General features: G+C 31.5%; 1 protein-coding gene across 4 annotated transcripts in view; it reads right to left on the bottom strand.

Annotated features, from left to right (window-relative positions):
- Positions 1-25,934, bottom strand: part of LOC135123475 (protein dimmed) — a 182,229-nt gene that overhangs the window by 51,137 nt on the left and 105,158 nt on the right. For all 4 annotated transcript variants that reach the window (XM_064048143.1, XM_064048147.1, XM_064048145.1 and 1 more), the window contains exon 3: positions 7,578-7,659. The gene's annotated coding sequence lies outside the window, so the exon portion shown is untranslated. The remainder of the gene's footprint in view (positions 1-7,577; positions 7,660-25,934) is intronic.

The raw sequence follows: 25,934 nt of genomic DNA, 5'->3' as shown, positions 1-25,934 counted from the left end.
AATGCTCCACCTTCCCCTAATTAATTCCCGCTAAACTTTTAAGTAAATTCTCACAGAAATATCGACAATGTAATTAAGCCGAGCACTGCATTGTCGTCGTCGTGTCGTTTGAGTTAATGCCAAACTAGTTTTACTTTCAGTCTCGCTTTTAATTACCTTTCAGGTCAATCGTAAATTGTGGCTTATTAGACCTGGACATTCATTTCAAACACGTCCGCCATAAATAACGAATTTATTCTTTTCATATGAAAATCGCTGATTTATTACACTCGACAATAAAGACATAGAACTGTTACTAATAGAATCTTATTTTTCCGCAATTTGTTACACGAGCCGACACCTGTGGATACCTTTACTTTAGCGTTAGCGAAATTAATTTATGTGGAGTCGCCTTTCTATTAATAAATCCGCAAGATTTATTCGAAATTAATGTTCATACGAGTCGCCAAAAATACGCCAACGAGTTCTGAAATTCTAACGACGCGATTAGGTTATATTTTTTTAATGACAACAAGATAAATAAACAGTAACAGATACGAAAAACACGGTAGTTCGGGCCCGTTTAGATTTTTTTCTTTTTAAATTATTTATAAATGCTATTTGAACGAATGCCTAATTAAAAACTATTACAATATTTGTAAAATATTGTTTTCATTATTGAGGTAGTTATAACTGGTGCGAGTACGTCTACGTTGACCAGAATTTCCACATTTTCCAAAATTTCTAAAATTTTCAGGCTCCAGTTATACCATAAATTTGAAATTCAAGCTTTTCCAATATTTTCAAGACCTCTAGGTCTACCACACTTTCTAGATTTTTCAGATTTTCTAAAATTTATAGATTTAACAATTTATCATACCTACAATGACTTTAAAACGTCTGCAAGATTTCAAAGTATTCAGTTTTGCAATTCTTGATTTAATCAATAAAATAAATTGACTGATTCATTAATTTTTTTGACTCACTCTGTATAAGCATATCTAAAAAATATGAATGCAATCATAAATTACAAGTATAGAGTGATCATAGTTTTCACAGCATATATTAATTGCTGCACCCGTGCCGACCAATCACAACAAAGTACATCGGCGCTAAATTCAAACTGGCCCAAAGTCGAATATTATTGCTCTCATCTGTGTTTTTTTAATTCGCATCGATTTTTGAAGTTTTTAAGATTCTTAGCTTTTCCATGTTAAGATTTCTCAGTTTTTCCATATTTATTTTGGAATTGTTGCATTTTTTTTTTGTTGTCGATTCTTCAGTTTCTCGATTTTTATTTCGTCAATTTTTTCAGGTTTCAATGTTATAATTTTTAGGTTTGACAGTTTCTCGTTTTTTCGATTTTTCCATTTTAAGATTATTATTTGATTTTTCAATTGTTGATTTTTTCGTTGTCCGATTTTTTACTTTCGCTATTTTTTCAACATTTCGGTATTTAATTTTTTCGATTTTACAGTTTCTATCATTTTCTCAGTTGTTCCATTTTTTAACTGTTTTTTCGTTACCCAATTTTCAGTTTGCCAATTTTTTCAATTTTTCGATATTTCAAGTTTGGTTTTTCAATTTTTCATTTCTTTCTTTCTTTGGAATTTTTAGAATCTCTGGAATCTTTACAGTCTTCAAGATTTATAAGATAATAATTAGGGTATTCAAGGCCTTGAGTGCTTTTAGGATTTATAAAAAAGTAAAGAAAGCAGCGACTTTTACGATTGTTAGGTCTTTAAGATTTTTGTTTTCTTTAAAGTCTTTGGAATTTTTAAAATCTTTGGCATCATAAGAGATCACGCGATTTTTACAAGTTTCAGAATCTTTGGCTTTTTGGAATTCCTCTAGAACCTTTAGAATCTTTCAAGTATTCGAAACAGAATTTTAGCTTTTGACCCCTTAGAGTCCTTAGAGTCTTTAGACCCTTTAGAGCCTTTAAAGTCTTTAGTCTTTAAAATCTTTAGTCTTTCCAATCTATGGAAATTTTGAACGCTTTGGGAATTACTAGGAGTTTTATAAAGCCTAAAATTTCTGCAATTTCTAGGATCATTAGTACTTCCAGGTTCTTAAAAAATTTTAAGATTTTGTTGAAGTTCTTGAAAAATTTTGCTTTTGAGGAAGTTGCCCAAAATTCTCAAAAAATTCGGAGATATAGATTTCGTCTTATTGATTTTAAAAACATAGCGTGTTTATGCTCCCAGTGCAATATTTAAAAATACTTATTTTGAAAACATTTTTTTTTAATTTTCAAAATGTTCAGGTTTTCCAGATTAGTCCAATTTTTCAGATTATCCGGAGTACACAAAATCACCAGAATTTCCACATTTTCCAAAATTTCTAAAATTTTCAGGCTCCAGTGATAGCAGAATTTTGAAATTCAAACTTTTCCAATATTTTCAGGACCTCTAGGTCTACCACATTTTTCCCACACTTTCTAAAGTTTTCAGATTTTCTAAATTTATAGATCTCAAGGGTCTAAATCTTTGGAATTTTTAGAATCTCTCGAATCTTTACAGTCTCCAAGATTTGTAAGATACTAATTAGGGTATTCAAGGCCTTGAGTGCTTTTAGAATTTTTAAAAAATAAAGAAAGCAGCGATCTTTACGATTGTTAGGTCTTTAAGATTTTCGTTTTCTTCAAAGTCTTTGGAATTTTTTAAATCTTTGGCATCATAAGAGATCACGCGATTTTTACAAGTTTCAGAATCTTTGGCTTTTTGGGATTCCTCTAGAACCTTTAGAATCTTTCAAGTATTCGAAACAGAATTTTAGCTTTTGACCCCTTAGAGTCCTTAGAGTCTTTAGACCCTTTAGAGCCTTTAAAGTCTTTAGTCTTTCCAATCTATGGAAATTTTGAACGCTTTGGGAATTACTAGGAGTTTTATTCTTAAAAAATTCGGGGATATAGATTTCGTCTTATTGATTTTAAAATCATAGCGTGTTTATGGTCCCAGCGCAAAATTGTTTTGAAAACATAATTTTTTTTTAATCGAAAAAATGCTAATATTTCAGTGGGCGATGCTGGGAGAACGGTAAAAGTTATTGAAGAAATAAGACTTAAACTACCTTCTGGAGTTCGAAGTCTAAAAAAATGACTTTGGCTAAATTTCGAAATGTGTCGAGGATTGACCCAAATTTTAATTGTTTTAATTGTCATTGAAACATTTCGCTGTTGAAAAAATTAGCAAAAAATTCTCAAAAAAATCTGGGAAACAGATTTCGTCGTGTCGATTCCAAAAATATTGTGTGCAAGATTTGAAAATATTCGGTTTGAAAAGATATATGTATATACTCCTATATTTTTTAAATTGAAAAAATTGTCACATATCATTAGGCGATTTTATTTAAATAGTTCACTTTCGAAAAATGTTAAAAATTGACCGAAATTTTGATAATATTGAAAAATTTAGCTTTTGAAAAAGTTGTCAGAGAATTCTGGGAAATACTCGTGGATTTTGTCGTGTTGATTCCAAAAAGATAGCATGTCTATACTCCCGGGGAAGTATTTAAAAATACTCGGTTGAAATATTTGTTTTAATCGAAGAAATTGCAATAATTTAGTGGGTGGCTCTGGAAAAATTGTAGAAAAACTGAAGAGATGAAGCCGAAATTAACTTCGAGAATGACTTTTGTTCAATTTCGATTATTTTTGAAAATTGGCGGAAATTTTCGTGATACTGAAAAATTTTTAGAAATATTCGGTTTGAATTTTTTTTTAATCGAAAAAATTGCAATATTTCAGTGGGCGATTCCTGTAAAATCGTAAGAACTACCGAAAAAAAAATAACATTGAAAAATTTTGCTTTTGTGAAAAATTGTCAAAAAATTCCCAAAAAATACCTGTAACATAGATTTCAATTTCTAAAATTGTCGAAAATTGGTAGAAATTTTAATAACTAATAAAAGTTTTGCTGTTCAAAAAATTCCCAGAAAATTTTGGTATCTAAATTTCGTCGTGTTACTTCCAAAATCAGAGCATGTTTAAGTTCCCGGGGTAAAACTTAAAAATATTCGATATAAAACTTTTTTTTCTAATGGAAAAATTGTGGAAAAATGATAGGGAAATGAGGCGGAAATTAGCTTCCGGCAGTCGAAATTTTATAAGAAAATGTTTTGATTCAATTTCAAAAATTTACGAAAATTGTCTGAAATTTTCGTAATTTTGAAAACTTTTGCTTTTGAAAAGATTGTCAAAAATTTCCCAAAAAATTCTGGGATGTACTCATTTCGTTGTGCTGATTCCAAGAACATAGTGTGTTTAAGCTCCCGGAGTAATATTTAAAAATGTTCCGTTTAAAATTTTTTTTAAATCGAAAAATCTTGCTATATTTCAATGGGTGATTCTGGAAAAATGGTAAGAGATATTAAAAAAATTAGGCCGAGACGAGGATAAGGAAATGTTTTTGATTCAATTTCCAAAATTGTCCAAATTGGTAGAAATTAATAATATTATCGAAAAATGTTGCGTTTCAAAAAAATTGCTAAAAAATTCTGGCATCTAAATTTCGTGGTGTTAATTGCAAAAACAGAGCATGTTTAAGCTCCCGGGGTAATACTTTTTTTAACATTTTTTCTAATGGAAAATTATGGAAAAATATTAGGAACTATTGAAAAAATAAGGCCGAAACCTGCTTTCGGAAGTCGAAATGTATAAGAAAATATTTTGACTCACTTTCAAAAATTCACGAAAATTAGCTGAAATTTTCGTAATATTGGAAACATTGGCTTTTGATAAAGTTGTAAAAAATTTCCTAAAAAATTCTGGGATATATTTAGATTTCGTTGTTTGATTCCAAGAACACAGTGTGTTTAAGCTCTTCTAGTTTCCTTTTGTGAAAAGATGACTACGTAAATTAAGTAAAAAGGGCCAAATATAAGCCCCGCCCACCCACCCAATGTCAATTGTGATGATTTTTGTATTCGTCGTAAGCCGTGGGGCGCAGCTTAATTGGAAAATCTTTATTTTTCTACAATTTTAAACATGTTTTAAGTTTCTTGGTGTGAAAAGAAAACTACGTATATTAAAAAAAAAAACAGAGACAAAATATAACCCCGCCCACCCACCCTGTCTCCATTGTGATAATGTTTTCTATTCGTCGTGAGCCAAGAAGACGGAGCTTAACTGCAAAATCCTTATTTATCTACAGAAAAGCAGACTACATATATTAAAAAAAGGGAAAAAATATAAACCCCGCCCACCCGCCCTGACTCAATTGTGATGATTTTAAAAATATTCAGTTTGAAAATATTGTTTGTAAATCGAAAAAAATTGCAATATTTCAGTGGGTGATTCTGGAAAAATGGTAAGAGCTATTAAAGAAATGAGGCCGAGATGAACTTTAGGTGGTAGAAATTTATAGTAAGTTTCTTTGGTTCAATTTCAAAAGTTGTTGAAAATTGGTAAAAATTTTAACAACATCGAAAAATTTTGCTTTTCAGAAAATTTGCCAAAAAAGTACCAAAAAATACCGGTAACTAGATTTTCGCGTGTTAATTTCAAAAGCATAGCGTGTTTACGCTCCCGGGGGGTAATGGTTTAAAAACATTCGGTTTAAAATTTTTTTTAATGGAAAAAAATTGCCATAGTTTAGTGGGCGATTGTGGCAAAATAACAGGAACTATGAAGAAATGAGGCCGAAATTAGCTTCTGGAAGTCCAAATTTATAAGAAAATGTTTCGGTTGCATTTAAAAAATTGTCGAAAATGTGCCGAAATTTTTGTATTGAAAATGTTTACTTTTGAAAAAATTGACAAAAATTTCCCCTGTTTGAAAATATCTTTTTGTTTTAAATTGAAAAAATGTGTAACGATTTAGTAAGCGATTCAAAAAAATAAGTAGGAGCTATTGAAGAAATGAGGCTGAAACACTAGCTTTTGGAAGTTGAAATCTATAAGAAAATGTCTTTGGTTCTATTTAAAAAATTGGTGAAAATTGTCCGAAATCTTCACAATATTAAAAAATTTTGGTTTTGAGGAAGTTGCCAAAAAATTACCAAAAAATTCTGGTAACTAAATTTTCTCGTGTTAATTTCAGAAACATAGCGTGTTTACGCTCCCGGGGTAATGGTAATGGTTTAAAAATATTCGGTTTAAAATTTTTTTTAACGGAAAAAAATTGCCATAATTTAGTGGGCGATTGTGGCAAAATGACAGGAGCTATTGAAGAAATGAGGCCGAAACTAGCTTCTGGAAGTCCAAATTTATAAGAAAATGTTTTGGTTGCATTTCAAAAATTGTCGAAAATTTGCCGAAATTTTTGTATTGAAAATTTTTGCTTTTGAAAAAATTGACAAAAAATTCCAAAAAAATTCTGGGCTATACTTAGATTTCATCGTGCTGATTCCCAAAACATAGCGTGTTTAAGCTCACAGAGTAATATTAAAAAATATTCGGTTTGAAAATATATTTAAAAGAAATTGCAATATTTGAGTAGGCGATTCTGGAAAAATAGTAGGAGCTACATATTGAAGAAATGAGGCCAAAACTAGCTTCTCGAAGCTGAAATTTGTAAGGGAATGTATTGCTTCAATTTTTCAAATTGGCCGAAATTCTGGTGATATTGAAAAATTTAGCTTTTGAAAAATTGACAAAAAAATTTCAAAAAATTCTGGGATACAGACTTCGTCGTATTTTTTCCGAGAACGTAGTGTGTTTAAGCTCTGAATAATATTTAAAAATTTTCGGTTTGAAAATATATTTTTTTTAAACTGAAAAAATGTGTAAGTATTTAGTGAGCGATTCTAAAAAAATAGTAGGAACTATTGAAGAAATGAGGCTGAAACACTAGCTTTTGGAAGTTGAAACCTATCAGAAAATGTCTTTGGTTCTATTTAAATAATTGGCGAAAATTGGTCTTCACAATATTAAAAAATTTTGGTTTTGAGAAAGTTGCCAAAAAATTCTGGGACATAGATTTCACCGTGCTGATTCCAAAAACATAACGTGTTTAAGCTTCCGGGGTAAAATTGAAAAATATTCGGTTTGAACTTCTGGAAGTCGAAGAAAAAAAGAAATTATCATAGGGGAAGATATTGAAAATTTTGCTTTTGAAAAAGGTGACTGAAAATATGTTTTATATTATAGGTTGGTTTGTCCCAATATTATTCGTGAATAACACTGTATATAAATATTAAAAAAAAAAAAAACAAAATACACACCAAATCATATAACATGCAAAATCAATAAAGAATCTCAAATTCAACTTGACAATGGATCAGTCGTACCAACTTACAAACTAAATGCATGGCCTACTAAATATCAAACATTAACGAAGCCTCTGTATAATGCATTTACGTCTTTTTTAAATGGCAGCAAGCCATGGAAATCTGTTTTTTCTAGAGATATAAGTCAGATGTACCTAAGAACATCGTGAATATAACATAACTTGATAGAACCAGCAACAGAGCGTGTCTAACCTCACTTTCTTGTTGCTGTTTTGTTTTCTTTTATATGTCATTTGTCTGCGGCATTGTCGGTTTTACTTATTTCATCTGTAGATTGCGACGTTGGTGATTTTTTCATTTTCATGCAGTCTTTACGAACAAGATCTTATAAATTATGTATTTTAGACAATAGGTACATTAACCACTTACCAGTCGAACAGTCCAATCAGCATCTATAGAGGCCTGCCACCCCTACACTTCCCCTTTTCAGTTACCAGCCAGATCCCGTAACCTGCAACACGAAAACCAAACCAATCAAATATGCCGACCTGAAAACCGCAATCGTCTCTCATTCCGTATTTCGATTTTAAGACAACAATAGATTATTTGACGCCGAATGCCTCATACGTCTTCGCGTAGGCGAAACACACATCACACACACATCAAGAATGATTACGTCGGTCGCCTACCATCTTTGTGATGTAAAAATGCGAAAGAAACAAATCCTAAAAGCTCGCATATCCTGCTGGAATACACAAGGAGCCATCCTTAATCCGTGTCCCCTGCTGCCTTCAAAGGATCTCGGACGCTTTGCGAGATGCTCACGTGACGGACCAAGAAGAAGAGAAAAACAAACCGGAGACCTTAAAAGAACCGAATCAACGTCAGCACCGCCGGCGCTGGGGGCTGGTGGCGGCGTTGTTTTCGCTGTTGTATACAGCAGGAGTGATTAGAGTTAAGACGAGACAGAATCGATATTCACACAATGAAAGCGGACACTAATATAGTTTTCGTGTCAGCCGCTTCGGAACAAAGTACTAATTGAGGACTCATAACAAAAATAAAATGCAATTAGGGTCTATTCGAAGGGGAGGAAATGAGGGTGGATGCTGGGGCTGGGGAAGGGAAGGTGGTGCAAGACGGGGTGACGACGTACGAAGACGATTCGAAAAATTAAGGCCCTTTCTACCTGTGCCCGAAGGCGAAAAGGAGTTCCGAGAAACGGCTTTTAGATATAAATTAACGCTGGAAAGGAGCAATTACTTGGCCTACTACCAAAGCCAAACAATTAACCCTAGGTAAATCAAATTTGTCACAAGCATGGAACACTACTTGCTTAACAATCTCAGATTGCGACACCAATGTTAAAATTGATTCTTAAAATGCTGGATTATTACTCAAAAATCGGTAGCGATTTTTTTAATTGCAAACTGTAAATTCTCATATATTTATTTTATAAATCATAATATAGTTCTCAAAACTTCCAGCCAAGGACACATTTTCACCACAAAAGCTGTTAAGGAAAGCACTAAAATCCCACGCAGATTTCTTTATCCTCTCCGATCTCGTAGTTACATGTATAAGCTCAGCCAAGGTTTTGCAGACGCAGTAATGTAATAACATTGGATACATGAAATTAATTTTATAATTACCGTTAATTCAGAATCCCATAAAAATATTCTTACTTTGTAATTTTGTTCAAATTTCTGGAGGAAATTTATGAATAATAATAATCAATGTTAGTGTTTTCATAACATCGTCAAGAAATCCCCTATGTTAAAGTCAAAAAGCAAGTTACATATTGCATTTTCACCTCCTAAGCGTCAGCTAAGGAAGTATAGTAATCGAGTTCATGGAACGAATGACCACTTTTATGTTTTCTCGACGTTTAATGGCACCTAGAGTACGAAAAAAGTAGTCTCCCATTTCCGTCTGTCTGTCTGTCTGGGGTCTGTATCCTTTCTTTCACTCCTTCTGTCCCGACCATCCACGCTTCGTTCAGGATTCCATCCCCTCCTGGTGCCTTTCCTCTTTTCAGTCTTTCAATCTGTCTTCCTATTTAATCTTCTGTTATTTCCGAACCTCTCCACATTTCTTCCGTCTTTGTGATTCTTTTATTTATTTTGCAGCATTTTTCCTCACAACCTACCAATAATTCCATAAAGTCTTTTGCATTCATGTATTTTGATTTTCCTACTGACTTCAGTCTTCCTTCTCCGTTCCTTGTTTATATATCTCCATACTTCTTCTTCTGTTTTTAGGGACTTTATTGTCTCCTCCTCTTTTTCTCATTTTTCTCTTTTTCTTTCTTCACATTTTCTCCTATAATAATTCTCTCTTGCTTTTAAGTACTCTTCTTTCTTTCCCCTGTTATTCTTCCATATTCTTAATTTTTCCCTTTCAACTCACTACGTTCTCTGTTCCATCCATTATTCCTCCCTTGCCATATGTATATCCTTCTTTTTTCCGTAGCTTGTACAATTAAGTTGATCAGTTCTGCTTCTATATCTTCTTTTACTTTGAATTTCTTTTTTTCTAGTCTACTTCTGTATCTTTGAATTCCCTCTTCATGCCATATTCTTTTTTCTATTTCTTTTCTTTCGTTTCTTCTCTCTTGTCTTTTGTACTCTTGCTCTTTTCCTTTGATTTTTATTTCTAGTGGCATGTGGTCTGATTCTATCCTTTCTCCCACTTTGAAACTCTCTATTTCTTCCCACGCCTCTTCGTTGACAATCCCATAATCTATAATTGATTCTCCCCTGGCCCCTCGTACGTCCATTCTCCTTCTCTCTTTCTTTGTTTCCATTCAAAATTTTCCATCCCATTTGTTCTATTCTCTCTATCTTCCAGAATATTTTCCCTTCTTTGTTATTTGCTTTGTCTTTTGATCCTCTTTTCTTAGAGATGTTTTTATTTATAAATATAATATCATATGTCACATGTTTCACTCGATTTTGACATGCCACAATTTTTTTATTTAACTAAGAATTAATTCTTTAATTGATTTAAAATTTAATTAAATTAAAATTTATTAATTAAATTAAAATTAACAATATTGCTGAAATCGTAATAATCCAATGGATTTTTTTCGGGAAAATGTAGCGATTTTTATGTTTTTGGAAATATTGTGTTCTACTTTGTATGAATTTTTAAAGATTTTAGTGACAGCTTTTGTGGTTATTTACGATTTTTTATGTTTATTATTTATGTATTTGTATGATATTAACACTGAGAAAAAAATCAAAATAATCGAAAATTTGAAAAATCGAAAACCAAGATGTCAAAAATCGAAATATAAAAAAATTTAAAAAGTTAAAACTGAAAAACGAAAAATCAAGAAATCAGAACTCCTAAATCAAAAAATTGAAAAATCGTATAATTGAAAATTGAAACATCGAAAAAGCGAGAAATTGATAAATCGAGAAATCAAAAAATTTAAAAATTCGAAAAATTGGAAAATTGAAATACCGAAAAATCGAAAGATCAAAATATCGAGCGAGAAGTCGAAAAATCGAAAAATTGAGAAACCGAAATAGGCTAAAATTGAAAAGACGGAAAGTTAAAAATTGAAAAATTGGAAAATCGAAAAATCTAAAAAAGGAAAAATAAAAGAACAGCAAAATGGAAAAACAGAAACCGAAATAGGTCAAAATAAAACTCATAATCGAGAAACTAACAATCAAAATACCGAAACATCTGAATCTCGATAAATCGGGAAGTCAGAATATTGAAAAATCAAAATATTTAAAAAATGAAAAATGAAAAAATCGAAAATTTGAAAAAACGCAAAATAAAATCTAAAACCGGGAAGTTCAAAAATTGAAAAATCCAGAAGTCAAAATTCGAAAAGTCGAAGAATCGAATTATTAAAACTGAAATATCGAAAGACTGAAAAATGAAAGAAAAACTGAAGAATGGAAAAACTAAAAAATCCCAAAACTGAAATGTCCGAAAACTAAGAATCTAAAAGATTTGAAAATTGAGAAATAGAAAAATTAAAAAAGTGAAATCGAAAAATCGAAACCCTAAAGTAATCGTAAAATTGAAAAATCAAAAACCTGACGAATCGAAGAATTGAAGAACACGTAAATCTAAACAGTCGAATGTCAAGAAATGGGAAAATCAAAACATCGATTAATTGAAAAATCGAACAATTGTGAATTTAGAGTCAAAAATTGAAAAACTGCAATATTTAAGAATCGTAGAAGTGAAAAGAAAAATTGAAAAATCGTAAAACTTAAACATCGGAGAATTGAGAAATTGAAAAATTTTAAAATTTTAAAATCGAAAATCTAAAAAAGGAAAAATAAAAGAACGACAAAATGGAAAAACAGAAACCGAAATAGCCCAAAATAGAATATCGAAAATTTATAGATTGAAAAACTCATAAACTCAGAAACTAACAATCAAAATATCGAAACATCTGAATCTCGATAAATCGGGAAATCAAAACATTGAAAAATCAGAAGATATAAAAAATGAAAAATGAAAAAATCGAAAATTTGAAAAAACGAAAAATAAAATCTAAAACCGGGAAGTCCAAAAATCGAAAGATTAACAACATTAAACATTTGAAAAATCCGAAAACTTGAAAAATTGAATAATCGAAAACGAATAAGTAAAAAAAAAATCGACACATGGAAGAATTCAGAAGTCAAAATTCGAAAAGTCGAAGAATCGAACTGAAGAATGGAAAAACTAAAAAATCCCAAAACTGAAATGGCCGAAAACTAAGAATCTAAAAGATTTAAAAATTGAGAAATCAAAAGCCAGACGAATCTAAGAACTAAAGAACACGAAAATCTAAACAGTCGAAAGTCAAGGAATGGGAAAATCAAAACATCGATTAATTGAAAAATCGAAAAATTGAGTATTTAGAAAGTCAAAAATTGAAAAATCGTAATATTTAAGAATCGTAAAAGTGAAAACAAAAATTGAAAAAACGTAAAACTGAAACATCGGAGAATTGAAAAATTGAAAAATTGAAAAATTTTAAAATCGAAAAATTCAATAAGAAATAATCTGAAAAATTTCCAAAAGTGTAGTTGAAAAATAGAAACTTTAAAAATTGAGAAACTGAAATATCGAAAAACTGAGAGTTTATAAAAGTTAAATTTAAAAAGTTGCAAAAAGCAAATATTAAAAAATCCTGAAATTGAAAAATTGAGAAATTGTAAAAGCGAAAAATAAATAAAGTGAAAAATCCCAAAACTGAAATTTCGAAAAATTTGAAAATCAAAGAAAAACTGAAAAATTCCAAAACCGAAATATCCAAAAACTGAGAATTTAAAAAATTGAAAGATTGAGAGATCGAAAAATCAAAAAGGTGATGTCGAAACATCGAAACTTTAAAAAATAAAAAAATGAAAAATCAAAGACCTTAAAAATCGCAAAATTGAAGAATTGAAGAACTGAAACATCGAAGCAGTCGAAAGTCAAAAAATGGGAAAATCAAAAGATCGATTTATTGAAATATCGAAAAATGAAAAATTGAAAAGAAAAATTGAGAAAACGTACAACTGAAACATCGGAAAATTGAGAAATCGAAAAATTGAAAATTGAGAAATTGAAAAATTGAGAAACTGTGAAACCGAAAAATTGAATAGTAATAAATAATCTGAAAAATCCCAAAACTGAAATTTCGAAAAATTGAAACATTAAAGAAAAACTGAAGAATGCTAAAATTGAAAAATCTCAAACGAGAAATATCTAAAAACTGAGAAATTAAAAAATTGAAAAATTTTAAAATCGAAAAAATCAATAATGAATAATCTGAAATTTCCAAAAATTGAAAAATGAAAGAAAAACTGAAGAACGGAAAAACTGAAGAATCTCAAAACTGAAATCTCTAAAAACTGAGAAATTAAAAAATTGAAAAATTGAGACATCAAAAAGTCAAAGAAGTGTAGTCGAAAAATAGAAACTTTAAAAATTGAGAAACTGGAATAACGAAACATTGAGAGTTTATAAAAGTTAAATTTCAAAAATTGCAAAAACCAAATATTCAAAAAAACGTGAAATTGAAATCGTAAAGTGAAAAATCCCAAAACTGAAATTTCGAAAAATTGAAAATCAAAGAAAAATTGAAAAATCTCAAAACTCAAATATCCAAAAACTGAGAATCTAAAAAATTGAAAGATTGAGAAATCGAAAAATCAAAAATGTGATGTCGAAACATCGAAACTTTAAAAAATAAAAAAAGTGAAAAATCAAAGACCTTAAAAATCGCAAAATTGAAGAATTGAAGAACTGAAACATCGAAGCAGTCGAAAGTCAAAAAATGGGAAAATCAAAACATCGATTTATTGAAAAATCGAAAAATGAAAAATTGAAAAGAAAAATTGAGAAAACGTAAAACTGAAACATCGGAAAATTGAGAAATCGAAAAATTGAAAATCGAGAAATTGAAAAATTGAGAAATCAAAAAGTCAAAAAGTGAAGTCGAAAAATCAAAACCTTAAAAAATTGAAAAATTTGAAACATCAAAAACCCAAAAAATTGAAAAATGGAAGGATTGAAGAAATGAAAAATCGAGAAACTGACACTTTATAAAAGGTAAATTTGAAAAATTGCAACAAGCAAATATTTAAAAATCGTAAAATTGAAACATCGGAAAATTGAGAAAAAATTGAAAATCATCTTTTAGAGTAGCATAAGCGGTAGTCTAATGAATATTGCCTCTGTAGGGCATGCAAAACTGATGGCCTTTAATATGTAGGCTGTTCGTAATGCACCCATAACCGGCAGGTGTCGAAAAAAGATAAGTCTATTTCATTTTGATTGTTTGAAAATATTGGTGCTTAATATTGCGGTGCTTGCGAGTTTTCAACCACCAGAATAATACAAGCCAATTTTATACGGCATATCACGGTTTTCACTCTAGCGTTAGAACCTTTGAATGTTGAAGCTATCAAAGCGCATAAGTTTAATAATCTTCCGTGTGCGATAAACTTAGTGTGGAGTGAGAAATCCGCAAATGTGGGAATAATAACAGTAAGTAAGTAACTACTATGTATTCTGTCACGAAGAGGAAATAACTTCGTCAGGCTCTACTAGAACTTAAATCCAATTCCAAAATTAATGCAGCTCAAACTTATGCAGCTGTAATGCAATTATCTCGAAAGGGCAAAGAGAAGATAGGAAAATTTCGCGCACAACTTCGTTATTTCTTATTTCTTTCGGTGAATTAACAACGCAAAAAACGTTTAGCTGGTGACACTTGACATCGACGACGAACCGTCGGGAATAATTCTGCACAGACAATAAATTAAGTCCAAAGTTGTATGCCACAGTATAAACGGCTCACAAACTTGTCAATCCTATTACCTAAGTTAAATGGAAATAATTATCCTTTAAATGTAATTCAGAGGGAAGATTAGAGCTGTCTGAAGTACGACACAAGTTTCATTAATTAAAATTTAGCAGAAATCCACTTAATCAGCATTTTAAAAACGTGTTTTGCGAAGTCTTGGATATTACGAAAAGCGAATTTTAAACAGACGCGATTAAAAAAACCAAATTGGAATACGCGAACGCTCAAGACTGGGGTGTATTGTTGAATGAAAGCAACCGTTTTGGAACAGGTAATAATTGCTCTTATTTACAGGCTCGTATCAATTATCACTGCGAAAATGAAAGTGATTGACGTTTGAAACCCGTTTAACCAACCACAAGGTGTTATTATGATTGCTTGTGACTTGTACTGAAAGTTAGTGATCTGGACATTGATCATTGAAGCTAAAAAAATTTTTGCACTGGTATAAGGAAAGGTCATTCACTTTCGGTAACTCGTTTGTAACAGTTACCGTTTCACGAATGCAAGAAACATTGAATAAATAGGTGTTTTAAGGACTTTTTCTTTTTGTAAATAGCGGCCAAATTAGGAAATGTTAATGACTTGGTTGTTAGGTGTTTAACTCGTAAGTTTTGTGGACGAAATTGTTGACGATGGACATTCCAAGCGGTGTCCTTAAAATTCAATGAAAACAAAGTTATTTATCAGAACCACTCTACAATAAATTGGACGTTGGGTCTTAGGAATGTTGTTTATTTTTTACTGTATGAATCAATAGTTTGTTACTACTTAAAAACCAATCAAGGCTAATGCAAATACGAGCGTGCGTTTTGTGTTTGCCCAGTTGGAAACGAGTAGAAAAATATTTTATTATTATTATTATTATTATTATTATTATTATTGAAATACGGGAACTCAACAGGTATGTAACCCATTTACCGAGATCCACAACTACCAAAAAGAAAACAAATTTAATGAAATAAATAAAACAAACAAAGAAACCCCAAACACATAGAAAGAACTAAATAGATAATTAAGATAGAGTTTGGAGTTTTTTTTTAATATCAGCTGGTTTGCAACAAAATATGTCAATAGTTTCTTCTACATTCAAATAGTTCAAAACTGCCAGATACAATGGCGAAGATTTTAACATATTAGTTCTAGAATGAGGGAGTTCAAAAATTCTGCCACTCCTTAAGTTGGATCTAGGCACACGTAAGTAAATTTGGCACACGAGAGCAGGACAATTAATGCCATTATTAATAATGTTTGATAGAAGAACGATACTATCCACGCTACGTCTTTTTACCAGACTTGGCATTTGAAATCTAAATAGCAAAAGATCATTTGGAAAACCTTGTACAGGATAAACACCATCCTCCAAAAATGCAATAAATTTAAGAAAGCGTCGCTGCACTTTTTCTACACTGTTGATATGAATATTATAAATAGGATTCCAAACTACAGATGCATATTCAAGTCTAGACCGAACAAAACTAAAATATAACATCTTCAACGAATCTATCACCTCTATTCCTTTGGAGTTGCGAATGATAAAGCCAAGAGATTTGTACGCCGACGCAACGATACATTCAATATGCTGTATGAAATTCAACTTTAGGTCAAATGTAACTCCTAAATCTTTTATATGGTGTAGTCTTTCCAAAACGTTACTAGCTATGGAATAATCAAAATCGATAGTATTTTGTTTTCTTGAATAAGTCATGACATAACACTTACTATAGTTTAGTGGAAGATTATTATTTACAGACCAGTTACTTAATGTATCCAGATTACGTTGAAGATTAAGGCAGTCACTCCAATTTCGAATTTGATGGAAAATTTTTAGATCATCAGCATAAATTAGGCATTTCGCTGTTAAATGTAAAGTTAGTTTTGAAGATGATGTTGATGAACATATAATCTTAAGAAAAAAACAGACTTCACTCAATTTTGTAGTCCTCAGGATTATTAGGTAAGCGTTATTAGTGAAGTAAAAGCAACGATGGCAGGAGCAACAGTGAAAAAATGTATCTATAAAAGGTTTCTAGATCAGCAAATTTTCAACTTAAACTAGGAAAGAAAAGTATAAAAAATTCTTTCGAAACTAATACACAAAGGGCCCCGGAGATTCTTTCGTATTAAAAAAGACCTTAGGGACCTCTAAGTTTCTTTCAAAGTTTTTCAAAAACAAACCACCCGAAGCCCTTGAGCTTGTTTTAAATTCCTGAGAAAAAACACAAGGAGCCAGGAAAATTCTTTCATGTTCCTCTAAAAACACACTAGGCGTCCTTAAGATTCTTTTAAACTCTTTAAGAAACAAAGCAACACGAGTTTCCAAGACTTTTTCAAAATCCTTCATTATTAAAACACGGAGTTTCAAAAATTCTGTCGCAGAAATTTGTTTTTGTGTTTTGACACAAAAATCTGTAAGAACTTTTCAAAATATTCAAAAAATAAAAGCACCGAGAGTTCTCGAGATGATCTGAATTCTGACAAAAATAGAGACATTGGACGCTCTCAAGATTCTTTTAAACTTTACAGAAATAAAACACAGAGTTTCTAAAGATCTTCTTTTCAAAAACAAATACCAGGACCCTTTAAGATGATCTGAACGTCTGGGGTAAAATAAAGCAGTATAAGAAGTAAAAAAAAAGTTTCAAATTGTGTCAAAAATAAAACACGAATAGTCCTGAACATTCTTTCATATTCTTAAAAAGAGGCACTAGGCGCTTCTAAAATTCTTTCAAACTCTTTCGGAAAACAAACAGGGAGATTTTCAAAATCTTTTCAAACTCTGTCAAACACAAAATACAATTAGCCTCAAGATTCTTTCAATGTTTTTCAGAAAATCTACAGAGATTCTCAAGATCTTTTCATACTATTTTGAAAAACGAAACACCAGGAACCCTCAAGATCATCTAAATTTCTGAGGTATAAGTAAAATAAAAAATCTTTCCAAATTCTGTCAAACACAAAACCACAAGCAGTCCCGAATATTCTCTCATATTCTACAAAAATGACACTAGACCCTTCCAAGATTCTCTTTCAGAAACGAAACAGAAAGGACCTCAAGATCTTTCCAAACTCTGTCAAAAACAAAATACAAACCATCCTGAAGATACTTTCAAACTGTTTGAGAAACAAAACACAGAGATCACAAGATCCTTTAAAACTTTTTCAAAAATAAAACATCAGGAGCCTTGAAGATGGTCTCAATTTCTGAGGCAAAACTAAACAATGTAAGTAAAAAAGAGATCGTTTCAAATTCTGTCAAAAATCAAACACAAACAGCCTTGAAGATTTTTTTCTATTCTTAAAAAGAGACACTAGGCGCTTCCAAAATTCTTTCAAACTCTTTCGAAAAACAAATAGGGAGATTTTCAAAATCTTCTCAAATTCTGTCAAAACATAAAATACAATTAGCGTCAAGATTTTTTCAATGTCTTTCAGAAACAAACTACAGAGATTCCCAAGATCTTTTCATACTATTTTGAAAAACAAGACACCAGGAACCCTCAAGATCATCTAAATTTCTGAGGTATAAGTAAAACAAAAAGATCTTTTCAAATTCTGTCAAAAACAAAACACAAGAAGTTCCGAAGATTCTTTGATATTCTAAAAAAAGGCATTCAGTGCCCTCATGATTTTTTCAAATTCCTTCAAAACACCAGGAATCTCCAAGATTTTTACAAATTCTGTCAAAAAAACAACAAGCAGTTCCGAATATTCTTTCATATTCCAAAAAAAATGACACTAGACGCTTCCAAGATTCTCTTTCAGAAACGAAAGAGAAAGGACCTCAAGATCTTTTCAAACTCTGTCAAAAACAAAATACAAACAATCCCGAAGGTTCTTTCAAACTGTTTGAGAAACAAAACACAGAAATCTCAAGATCCTTTAAAACTTTTTCAAAAATAAAACACCAGGAGCCCTGAAGATGGTCTCAATTTCTGAGGCAAAACCAAACAATATAAGTAAAAAAGAGATCGTTTTAAATTCTGTCAAAAATAAAACACAAACAGCCTTGAAGATTTTTTTCTATTCTTAAAAAGAGACACTAGGCGCTTCCAAAATTCTTTTAACTCTTTCGGAAAACGAACAGGGAGATTTTCAAAATCTTCTCAAATTCTGTCAAACACAAAATACAATTAGTCTCAAGATTTTTTCAATGTTTTTCAGAAACAAACTACAGATCTTTTCATACTATTTTGAAAAACAAGACACCAGGAACCCTCAAGATCATCTAAATTTCTGAGGTATGAGTAAAACAAAAAGATCTTTTAAAATTCTGTCAAAAACGAAACACAAGAAGTTCCGACGATTCTTTGATATTCTAAAAAAAAATGCATTAAGTGCCCCCAAGATTTTTTCAAATTCTTTCAAAACACCAGGAATCTCCAAGATTTTTTCAAATTCTGTCAAAAAAAAACCACAAGCAGTTCCGAATATTCTTTCATATTCTAAAAAAATGACACTAGACGCTTCCAAGATTCTCTTTCAGAAACGAAACAGAAAGGACCTCAAGATCTTTTCAAACTGTCAAAAACAAAATACAAACAATCCCGAAGATTCTTTCAAACTGGTCGAGAAACAAAACACAGAGATCCCAAGATCCTTTCAAACTTTTTCAAAAGTAAAACACCAGGAGCCCCGAAGGTGGTCCCAATTTCTGAGGCAAAACTAAACAATATAAGTAAAAAAGAGATCGTTTCAAATTCTGTCAAAAATCAAACACAAACAGCTTTGAAGATTTTTTTCTATTCTTAAAAAGAGACACTAGGCGCTTCCAAAATTCTTTCAAACTCTTTCGAAAAACAAATAGGGAGATTTTCAAAATCTTCTCAAATTCTGTCAAACACAAAATACAATTAGCCTCAAGATTCTTTCAATGTTTTTCAGAAACAAACTACAGAGATTCCCAAGATCTCTTCATACTATTTTGAAAAACAAAACACCAGGAACCCTCAAGATCATCTAAATTTCTGACGTATAAGTAAAACAAAAAATGTTTTCAAATTCTGTCAAAAACAAAACACAAGAAGTTCAGAAGATTCTTTGATATTCTAAAAAAAGGTAATAAGTGCCCCCAAGATTTTTTCAAATTCCTTCAAAACACCAGGAATCTCCAAGATTTTTACAAATTCTGTCAAAAAAATCACAAGCAGTTCCGAATCTTCTTTCATATTCTAAAAAAATGACACTAGACGCTTCCAAGATTCTCTTTCAGAAAGGACCTCAAGATCTTTTCAAACTTTGTCAAAAACAGAATACAAACAATTTCGAAGATTCTTTCAAACTGTTTGAGAAACAAAACACAGAGTTCCCAAGATCCTTTAAAACTTTTTCAAAAATAAAACACCAGGAGCCCTGAAGATGGTCTCATGTCTGAGGCAAAACCAAACAATATAAGTAAAAAAGAGATCGTTTCAAATTCTGTCAAACATAAAACACAAACAGCCTTGAATATTTTTTTCTATTCTTGAAAAGACACAGTACGCGCTTCCAAAATTCTTTCAAACTCTTTCAGAAAACAAATAGGGAGATTTTCAAAATCTTCTCAAATTCTGTCAAACACAAAGTACAATTAGCCTCAGGATTCTTTCAATGTCTTTCAGCAACAAATTACAGATATTCCCAAGATCTTTTTATACTATTTTGAAAAACAAAACACCAGGAACCCTTAAGATTATCAAAATGTCTGAGGTGTAAGTAAAACACAATTTTTTTTCAAATTCTGTCAAAAACGAAACACAAGAAGTTTCGAAGATTCTTTGATATATTTTTTCAAATTGTTTTAAAACACCAGGAATTTCCAAGATTTTTTCAAATTTTGTCAAGAAAAAACAAGCAGTCCAAATATTCTTTCATATTCTTAAAAAATGACACTATGCGCTTCCTAGATTCTTTTTCAAAAACAAAATAGAAAGGGCCTGAAGATACTTCCAAACTCCGTCAAAAACAAAATACAAACAGTGCCGAAGACTCTTTCGAACTCTTTCAGAAAGAAAACACAGAGATCGCAAAATCTTTTTAAACTTATTCAAAAATAAAACGCCAGGAGCCCTCAAGATGACCCGAATTTCTGAGGTAAAACTTGCTCATAAGCAAAATAACGTTTTTTCAAATTCTGCTAAAAAAACGCAGTTCCGAAAATTCCTTCATATCTTTAATAAAATAAAACTAGACGCTTCCAAGATTCCTTCATACTCTTTCAGAAACTAAAAAAGATATCCTAAATATTTTTTTAAACTATTTCTATATAAAACACCAGGAGCCCTCAAGATGACCTGAACTTCTGAGGTAAAACTAATATCTTTTCAAATTCTATGCAAAACAAAAAGCAAACAGTTCTGAAGATTCTTTCATATTCTTAAAAACAGACACTAGGCTGTTTTCAAATTCTTTGAGAAACACATACAGATCTCGAAGATCTTTTCAAGCTGATGACGTTTGAGTTTCTGAGATGTAACTAAAACAAAAAGATCTTTTCAAGTTCTGTCAAAAACAAAATACGAAAATTTCCAAAGCTTCTTTTATCTTCTACAAGGGGTCCGGAAGATTCTTAATCCTTCTAAAAAAAAAACCGCTAAGCGCTCCTAAGATTTTTTCAAATTGTTGTAATAATGAAACACCACAAATAACGGGGAGTTTTTGAAATTCTTTTCAAAATCAAAACACAATGAACCACAAGATCTTTTCATATTCTTTCAACGATAAAATTGATTTCAGTAAGTTTACTTGATTAACTTTTGGAGTTATTGAGTGTACACATAATGATTTTTTTAGAAACAGTACTTTTAGACGAAATTTTTCCAAATAAATCTTACAGTTTTAAGAATTTTATTTTACCTGTTGGTGTTGATTTTGTTAAACGACCATTGTTTTTAAATAAAAATTAACAAAAAAAATGTGTTTATAAATCGATAGCAGAAGAGAAGACTACACAGATTGAACGCATAAGAAAGTAGGGAATACAAAAAATGCCTTGACAGCTCTCGTAGTAGTTGTTTTAGTTACACCAAAGTAAACAGTCCTAGGATCAACGTCCGGTTAAAAATTTAAAATGTAACAAATGCAAATTGATCGACCACTTCGCAAACGAATGCAGAACAAATAAGAAAACAACGACCAGTTGCACTTCTGGTAAAACCTGGAAGATGATTAATTAAGAATAATTAACATATTAAACAACGCAAACACAAGAAAAGAAATCTTTTTAATGAATGGAACTTTAAATCGACACTGATTCTAATGAGAGGATAATACCATTAAAAGGATACAGAAAGACAAATAAATGAGAGTATCGGGTTAGAGGAACAAATGTGGCACTAGTTAGATCGGGAACTGGGAAGAGAAAATTCAAACCCGTGGGCAAAACAGAGTCATCTATAAAATGGAACGACAGCCAGCATTAAATGAGAACTGAGGTCGTAAATGCGTCAGAAAATATTGTTGACAAACCGGCTCTTAGCAAATTAGAAATGGTAAAGTGGAATTGAAATTGGATGGAGATTAAACAAGGTGTAAATCAAATGGACAATAGTTTTCGAGAGGAAATAAAGGGCGATGAGGATCAAAATTCTGTTTAGTTAGTTCAGGTGTCCCGCAAGAATCAGTGTTGGGTCTGTCGCTATATCTACTATACAGGGTTGCTAAAAATATGGCAGCAGCTGAATATCTGGCGAACTATTATTGGATCTTCTTGAAATTTTGTCTAGTCAAAATTTCAGAAACGGCAAATACAATGATAAATTATTTACTATGAATAAATTCTAAAATAGAAAATTGAAGTTAGCTTTGAAAATATTTGTCTGGTAGAAAAATCCGCCCAACGCATAAGAGCTGCGTTAGAAGAGAGACCACGCCCTCACAAAAACCACCATTCACACGCACTTAAATAGAAGCCCTCAAAACGCTGGAACCGTCGAAACCTGATATCGAAATTTTACCTCATTCTGGTAAGCAAAAAACGGTGAAAACTTCTGTGCGTAGCCGGGTCTGGGTGCAGCTGATTGTCGCTCGAAAACAGGTATTGTGGAGAAAATGCCACTAATTTAGAACAGTACACTTACCTAACCGGATACGAGTTAATAATACCGAATTAACTGCTCTCTGACAAGAAATATGGAAATTTCTTGCAGGCGGAACGCGATCAGAGCGCATTTTTCTCAAGTCTCGTTAAATTAACTTGGCAAAAAGCCGAATTAATTTCGAAAATAACGAGGCGCGGAAAGCGAACTATTCGTCAACTATGTTGCGTTTTAAAGTTTTCGAAGAAAATGTATTCTCGGTGCTGAAAGGAATGTGCTACCTGAATTATCTATGTTATTAATTAAAGAGGTGTCGTCGCTACTAAAATTTTCTGGCAAGTGGATCTTCTGAAATGTTTGAAGATGGAAAATTTGGTTTTTAGCTTTTGTTCCTGACAAAATGAGCTTTGAGTTCAAAGGGTAAAAGTAATTGTAAAAGTGACTGAATTACTCAAAAAAAGTAATTCGTTACAATTACTCATTGCATCTTTTGAAAAGTAATGCATTACAATTACTCATTGCTTGAAAAGGAATTGCAGTACAGTAATGAATTACTTGTAATTGAATTACTTCCAACCACTGGTGTTTCTTCAGGCACCTATTTTAAGGTGAAAACTCAGCAATATTTGAGGGAAAAGTTTAGTCTGCAACTCTCAAGGAAAACTTATTTAGCTCACGTATGAATTGAAACTTCCTTATGCCTGAAACTTCTGGTGTTCTTATCCTTGAAAATGTTTCTGGTATTAGAACAACAAATTGTTACAATTCTGATGATATTACGAAAAGTATAATTGTGGCTTTAGAGGCCAATAAATATTAAGAAATTGCAACGTCTGGTAAATACTCGAATCATAAGTGGTCTGAAAGTAATGCAATGAAGGCTGCAAAATCTATGCGTGTGCCAAATGTTACGTTTCAACCGACAGATTTCATTACACTGAAATTGAAATAACGTCAATTTCCAAAAGATGAAAAAAATATAAAGTCTTTTCAAAAAACCGTACAAATATAGTCTTCGACTTTTTTATATTTATAATAATTCATAGGATATCGGGAGAGCACACCTTTTGGCGCACCTATATATTATGAAACACACCATATAGGTATATTAAATTTGGTTGATATAGTGAAAATTGTTATTGGGAATTCTGTCTTCTATGTGTGATGTTACTTTTACCGGATGACTTCTTTAATTTCTAATCTAGTGTTCTCTGCCCATTACGTCACCAAATTACGTAGGTCGTCTCTTAGAACATACAACTTGTGCTTGCCTACAATCTCGCGCATGGATCTCGCGTCATAACCTAAATTGTGTGTTGTTGTCACTTTCGCAAGTTCAAGTTACGACCTACTTTTCGGTGGAATTTGTTTTGTCAAGAAATTCTTAGGTGACTAGATCAGAAATAAAAATCACCCGGAATTAGAAACAAACAACGAAAAACTAACCAACTAATGTAGGTATATGTCTACTAAAAATATTTTGATGAGATCCAATCGAAAAAAGAAAAAACTAAACGGGTGATCCGTTCAGTTTTTTTTAAGTATGTTAGTAAATTTGGATTTGTGAGTCACTAAGCACTCGATCCTCGATATCTCATCAATTATTGGAGACAGTGGCGGCGTAGCGTGGTTTTCTATTGAGCACCTCCCCCCATATAATAAAACAACAAATACTAAAAATGCTTAGAGGTTTTTATTTTGGCAAAATATTTAATATATAAATAGCTGAAAATTGTCATTTATAAACTCCGTTGCGAAGTTGCCGTTGATAGTAACTTTGATGTTCAACTTTAAAGGGGTTGTAGAAGAAAAGTGGAAAATTTAAGTTTATTACTAAAAAAACTTACAATTTCAGATATGTTTTAAGTTTTTGTTGTCAAAATAAGTCTACACATGCTAAGAAAAAAGGGCAAAATGTAGCCCCGCCCACCCGCCCTATCTCAATTGGGTTGATTTTTTTTATTCGCCGTGAACCAAGGGTTCGGAGCTTAACTGCAAAACTCTTATTTCTCTACGGAAATTAAAAACATGTTCTTGAGTATCATCTTGTTCAAAGAATACTATGTATATTAAGAAAAAAATTAAGCCAAAGATTAGCCCCACCGATACCCGTCCTGATCTCAAGTGTCAATTATGAATAATTTTTCATTTGTTGTCAGATCGAGGGGCGGGGCTTAATTGCAAGATCCATATTTGTCTACAAGAATTTACTATTGTAAACATGTTTCTGAAAAGACGACTACGTAGATTAAGAAAAACGGCAAAATATAATTGAAGAAATAATCAGGTCAGACATTTTTTTGAGTATCGTGTTATTCACAGAATAAAATGTACATTAAGAAAAAATTATGCCCCACCCATGCCTGCCCTGATCTAAATAGTAATGAAGTTTTCATTCGTTGGCAGACCTAGGGGTGGAGCCTAACTGCAAAATCCATATTTCTTTACACAAATTTACCATTTTAAACGGATTTTAAGTTTCTAAGAATAAAAAAAATCAGCAAAATTGAGGTGGGGTTTGTATTTTGCCTACTTTTTCTTAATATACGTAGTTTTCTTTGAACAACACGAAACTCAAAAACATTTTTTTAATTTCTTGTAAAGAAATAAGTATTTTGCAGTTAAACTCCGCCCCCTTGGTTCACGGCGAATAAAAAAAATCATCACAATTGAGACAGGGCGGGTGGGCGGGCTTATATTTTGCCTTTTTGTTTTAATAGGTGTAGACTTCTTTTCACAACATGAAACTTAAAACATCTTTAAAATGGAAAATTTGTATAAGGAAACATCGATTTTACAATTAAGTTCCGCTACCACCGTCCCTCCTTTACGCCGCCACTGCTTAGAAATATAACAAACAAGTCAAAGACCAAAGTTATTTGTTCTTTAAGGACTATACCCTAAAATTATTTTTAACTATACAGTGTGTTCTATTTTGAACAACTTAATTTTTTTACCTGGAACAGCCTATATTTCTTTACACATTTTGATTGATCCTTTCTGAGCCTACAACGACAACTTTTTTTTTAAATAACAATCCTATGACTTTTTGTTAACCCTTCCACTGCCAAAAAACTTCAAGAAAATTGGAATAACGTAGCAACGTCGCATCGCAATTTCAAAAATATTTGTAAGCTGAAAACAGTGGTGAAAATCGCGTTCCGAAATTTTCATAAATAATTAAATAAACTGATGTTGTGTTGTGTTATGTGACATATTTGGAGATCTTATTTCATGTTGCATTTACAGTGCAACCAATCATACGAGTTAAAATTCCAGGTTCCAGAAGCCAATGGTCGTTTGAAACACTAACCGGTATATGGAATTTCCCAAATTAGCGATTTATTGCGGTATTTTACTAAATTAATTTTTTCAAACCGGTTGGACACTACATTACACTACATTATCCTATTATCTTTGTAATAAATTAAAAACCTGCTACTATGTGCATGCAGCTTT

This window comes from Zophobas morio, unplaced genomic scaffold, assembly GCF_036711695.1.
Source record: "Zophobas morio isolate AGI-343-1 ecotype UQ-CSIRO unplaced genomic scaffold, CSIRO_AGI_Zmor_V1 ptg000006l, whole genome shotgun sequence".
Lineage (NCBI taxonomy): Eukaryota > Metazoa > Arthropoda > Insecta > Coleoptera > Tenebrionidae > Zophobas > Zophobas morio.
The sequence above is the reverse complement of the archived record's forward strand: the minus strand, read 5'-3'. Positions and strand labels throughout refer to the sequence as shown.